We start from the raw sequence: 6,164 nt of genomic DNA, 5'->3' as shown, positions 1-6,164 counted from the left end.
GCAATACACATATCAGAGCTAGTACATTACGTTCAATTACATTACATTCAATTTAAACGTTCAATTACATTACATTCAATTTAAACAATGAACAGGTAAGGTTCACAATATTATTTAACTCTACAATCATAAACTACTAACAAAAATATTAATTAGAATTAAATCACATCTCAAGAACTTTATTGGATTCAAATTCAAAACTTATTTTGCTCTGATTCAGCTAACAATTTAAAGTTGAATCATCCATTATCTTCAAAACGATTATCTTTAAAACGATTTCAGAGCTTGATTTTAAAATAATTTTTAGAACAGAGCTTGATTTTAAAACGATTTCAGAATTTGATTTCAGAAATAATGGAAATCGAGAAAAACAAAGAAAGAAAACATAGAGAAATAATGGAAATCGAGAAAAACAAAGAAAGAAAACATAGAGAGAAACACACGTAAACACTGAGAGAATGCAGATAGAAACGCACGAAAGAGATCGCAGAGAGAAGGCACGAAAATGCAAAAGAAATTCGAAAAAAGAAATAAAATCTTTTCAAAAAAGGAAGTTATATATTCGCGCATTGATTGATTGAAAAATCTGTTAAAAGGCGCGTGTTAGGTGCAATTGAACAACTAGACTTGTAAGACTTGTATAACAAAATTGCTTGTACTTGAAGAATAATTTTTAAGTATTAAATACTACTATACTAAAATTTATTATTTCGTGTTAAAATTTTAAAGAAGCCACCTCATCATCCGAAGCAAAAGATGTTTTCACCATAAGACTAAAGAATATTAATTTAACTTTTTACTTTTTTTACTACCGTTAATAAAATATTTTCATTATTTATAGGGGGATAAAGTGGGCCGTTCTACCCCGTCAAATAAGGCAGATTTTAAATACTAGCCCGTCCCATTTTATGGTGAGTAAGTCGGTCGGCGAGTTAGCCTGCTTAACTTTTTTTTTAGAAAAATTTAATAAAACTAATATAAAAATTGATAATTAAAAAAAATAATTATACAATTTTTGTATTATTTTTTTTCAAATATTTAACTTTTTTTTTGTTGTTCAAATATTTAACTTTAATAAAATTTTTTAAAATAATATTTATTAATAAAATCATCTTTATTTTAAGAAACAATTCACATAATTTAAATATATTATTGTATTTTTTATATTAATCGATTTTAAATATTTATAATTTTTATTTTAGTTTTAGAGTCTATGGATTATGGTTTAGATTTTGTGTTTAACATTTAATATTTAAGATTTATAATTTGAAATTTAGGGTTAATTTTTATTGTTTTGGGTTTGGAGTTTTGTTTGTTTCGTAGTTGGGTCACACTAGTGTACAGATATAATTCTGTACAGATATACAGATTTATAATTATTTTATTTAAGCATTTGACACGTGTTGTTTTCATGATTAGGAAGCAGCTGGCTCTAAAAAAATTGAAGGCGCTGATGGGATAAGCAACTGAGCCGGCTTTGTTTGGTGAGATAGAACGGAGTTTTGAAAATTTCGCGTTCGTTGATTGGAGGCTTAGAACGTGGGCCATGTTGGGGGTTTCAGAAAAAAAAAATGCAGAAAAGCCAGCAATTGGGTTAATACGGGGGACGATTCCGTACCATGCATGCTGCTGGTAATGAAGGCTTACTTTCTGAAGAATTAATAATTAAAGTAACCTAATAAAACATCTTCGGCGTTATTTGTGGAAATTATTTAAAAAAAACTAATTACAAATAAATAACTAACATAGGTAACTATTAAAAATTCAATCTCGTCTGAGTAATCCTAAAAACAATTATAACGAATTATTTTACGGGCATAAACATAAAGAATTAATAATTACAAATATTATTTAATCATTAAATTAATTTTTTTTAAAGTATCCTTCAATAATTTTTTTAATTAATAAATGATTATTTTTCCACAATTTTGGTTAATATTTTCTTTATATTTTACTATTAGTTTTACGATATTAATGTATATTCTTCTTACATTAAATACAAAATATTACCATCACTAATACGCACAACAATAAAAATATATCTATATTAAAAAAATTTACTAACAATTTTTTTAGTATTAAATTAATATATTTTTATATCAAAAAATTAATAATAAAGTATAAAAAAATTTTAACAAAAAGAATTAACGTAATAATTTAATAGTTAAAAAATTATTCAAGGAGATCTTAAAAAAATAATTTTATTCTCGAAGTTTTTAAATAATATTTTCATGCAAATACGATTAAAAGGTGAAGGTTGTGGTAGGCTTAGAGAAGGGGGTTGAATCTATGCCTTCTTTTTATGTTGCTGTTATGATCTTTTTAAACAAAATTATAATTTTGATTCTATTTGAACTCAGCAGCGAAAATTTATGAGACAATTTATTTTTGTCTCATGAATATCAGAAAACAGAACTCAGCAGAGAAGACAAAAGCAAACACCAGCATGTATCCTGGTTCGGTTGCTTTGTACTATGCAACCTACATCCAGTCTCCTCCACAATTATGGAAGAATTTCACTATAATTAACAGAATTACATACACCAATTTCATACTCAAGTTCTATCATAACTTGACATTGGCTATGCTAACTCCTAACTATTCACTCTTAGTGTTAACCCAACTAAGAAAGGGATACCAAACAGGTACAAGATACAAGACACTTAGCCAACCTAAAGAAATCAGAAAATTAACTCTAGACTTTTCTCTCAAGTGTATCACTCAGCCTTTTACCACTCATGGCTTTTACTTGAACTTTCTCACAATGCCTTTTCTCACAAGAAATTACAGAAAGATAAACTTGGAAAAGTATATTACAATCAGTAAAACATGAAGGAGATTGACTTCATCAGCAGCCTCTTTGCTATGTGCAAAACCAGATTTGCAAACCTCAGATACAGTTCTTCAGTGTTGGCCGAATGCTTCTTTGAAAGAGAGCATTATCCAAGTAGAGGAACTTTACAGAACACAACTCACAAACTCTGGTTTTCTCTCCTTGCCTCTGAATGAACAGCAAGCTTCTTTTTATCTCCTTGCATGTTTCTTGGTTCTTCTTCCAAGGTCAACACCTTGAGCCTTGAGCTTTACCAACCCACATGTTCACTTTTCCTCTTTAATCCTCATGGTAGAAACTTTTCCTCTGACTTCCTCATCTTGACCGAAAGCCACAAAGCAGCAACCATGGAAATCTTCTCATGGTCAACTTGATCTTAGCCATTGAACAACTACTTGGTCCCCAAGTATCACTTGTGACCGTAGATGTGAAGCAGAATAGGGCAGAGAACAACTTTTTCTTGAATGCCATTTTCGGATAGAGCAGAGAGTTGGGAAGAAGAGAACAACTTTCCCTTGCTAATTGCTTTTTATTCCATTTGGGCTATTGAAATTTTGGCCTGCAACAATAAACAATTAGTAAAAAAGTAAATACAATTAATCAACACTAATTATTTATTTTGCCCAAAAATAATGTTTGCCATCACTAATTAATTTAGTTAATTTCTTAACTCAACAAAAGGTAATTTATTAAAATGTATTTTCGAAAGCAAAATTCAATGACAGAAAAAAAATTCAATAAATCTGACCAACCACTGTATCTTTATTATACCAGTTTAGAGATAAAAACTAAATCGGTTTATGAATTCTTTTGCCGCTGATATAGTAGTTTCTGACATTTCCATTTAACCGCATAGTCCGTCCAAGTGATTTAAACATTTGACCAACGTATCCCTAAGCTCGTTGCAGCACAATTAAGACGACGACAATGCTGACATGGCCACCGAAAAGTTCAAGATTGCTTCACAATTCATACAGATTATTAGCAGCAATGCCCACAAACTGACAAACAGATTCACATACAATAATTACAAAGACTTTTTCTTTTTGTCTCATCACTTGGCACGAGATATTTTACGGTTTTATCTCCTGTGCGGCAGAAACAGAAAAGGAGTAGAAGAGAAGAAAAATTACACCCAGATATATCATGGTTCAGCTGCTAAGTGTAGTGCAACTTACATCCAGTCTCCATCACAAAGATGATGGAATTTCACTATAATCATTCTTGATTACAAGCACCAATTCTCCCTAGAAACTACCCTTCATATATGGGACAAGTCCAGAATCTAAACCCAATCCTGAACTTGACTTGGTTACTGCCAAGCTTTCAACTGTAAAGTGCTAACCCAACTTACAAGGGAATTCTCACAGAATCATGAAACACAACACAGATGTACAAAAGAACTCTAAGGACATCTATGACTTTTTCTTTTAATTTTGCACTCTCTGCCTTTTTTTGCTCTATGACTTTTTCATACAAACCTCACTGTTTTTCTTTTTTCATGAGACTCAAGACATGACAAAATTAAATAGAAAAATACAAAACAGAATACATTGAAGGAGAAGAAAATCTGTTAGCTTAGGTAGCTCTGAGAACTCTATGTCTTGCACTCTCACTCCTTGCCTCAAGCCCTGCCTGTTCTCCCTTACTTATAGGAGGAAGCCTTCACGGTTGAAACCAAACAAACCAAGCTAAACTTCTTCTTCTTCATGCAAACCGGTTCGGTCAGTGAGAAAGAAGAGGAAACCAAATGCTTTAACCAACATGCAATTACCTCTGGTCCTTCCTTGGTCACCAATAAGCACCAATCCGAGCCTTCCATCTTGCCTTGCTCTTCAAGATGAACTCCTAGTCCTTGATGCTTCATGATGCATGACAACTCCTCCTGCTCCACTTTTGATTCCTCCTTCACGTAGCCATCCTAGCTACCTTCTGTGATGAGTGAACTCAAAAGTAGAGGCGAGCCATCCCTCCAGGGATCTTCCTCTACTGACCGAAATCTTCATCATCCATTTTTGGAATGGAAAAGCTGAGATCTCTTCACCAAATCTTACCATTCATGGTTGAAGATCTTAGCCACTACATACTTTATGTTTTCTTTTTCTTGCCATCATTGTGATGGTCTTGTTACTTACTCTTCCTTCTTTTCGGTGGCTCAAAGTTTCTTTCATAGCTGATGTGTAATGACCGAAAACAAGAAGTAAGATGAGAGAGAGGAAAGGAAAATTTGAACACTAACTAATGGATCTTGATAAAGTAAATTAAATTTTCACTTCCCTTTGCTTGAGGTAGCGTGCCTCATTAAAGCTATCAATCAAATCAATTTCAATTTCTCTCTCATAGTTCTAAGGTCTGCATTAACTCATCCTAATAAATTTTGAATTCCATCACATGATGAGAGAATGAGATCCGTTGAAAGCAATGAAACTTTGCTTTCTTTTCTTAATGGTTTCGGACCGAACTTTGGTCTATTTAGCAAAGATTTCAATTGGGCTGGTAGTAATAATAATCCTTTTTGGCCCAAACAAAAATAACTTGTTTCAGCCAAAATAATTAAGGCAATTTGTTCCAAGGCTGAGCTATAAGTAACACATTTGGGCTTGCCAATTTTCTTTTCTTTCGGCCCAAATCAACGCAACTTCTTCTAAAATTTCTTGACTTATACACTATTTTGTTTGTAATGGTATTATAGTCATGATTTTTGAATGATCATAATTAAATTATGAAAAGTATATATTACCAAGAATCAAGTGCAAGTAAATGCCTTAACGAAAACATAGAATTAATGATTTTTCGTATTTCCATTGATTGATATTAAATGTCTTAAGGGAAACAAAAAATCAAGTGTAATTAACTTATATTAAGTATTGATTACAAGAATGCCTACTAGTAAGGAATATGATATTATAATTAATATCATTAATAAGTAGAATTGATAAGAATATGATAAGTAGAATGATAAGAGAGTGAGATAAAAAATAAAACTATTATTAAGTGATATAAATAAAATAAATTATAAAAATTTTTAAGTAATTATGACTGAAAATTTTTAGTTACCAAACTTCTTCCTCTCTTATATTAGGGGAGGATATAATTACAGGCACTAACATATTTTATTTCACTTACAAAATACACTTAATTCACTGTACACGAATTGGTAACTTGTTAATTTACTTACTAATTAATTTTTTAGAAATCACAAAAATCTTTTGATAACATCAAAAGTGTAAAGTAAAGCATAAAAGAAATAGCTTAAAAGAATGTGGTATATAACACCGAATTTAAATTTCAAATTGAGTTACTTAAACATATTTATTATTTGTTATCCCAA

Source organism: Arachis duranensis, chromosome 7, assembly GCF_000817695.3.
Source record: "Arachis duranensis cultivar V14167 chromosome 7, aradu.V14167.gnm2.J7QH, whole genome shotgun sequence".
Lineage (NCBI taxonomy): Eukaryota > Viridiplantae > Streptophyta > Magnoliopsida > Fabales > Fabaceae > Arachis > Arachis duranensis.
This window is presented reverse-complemented; position numbering follows the sequence as displayed.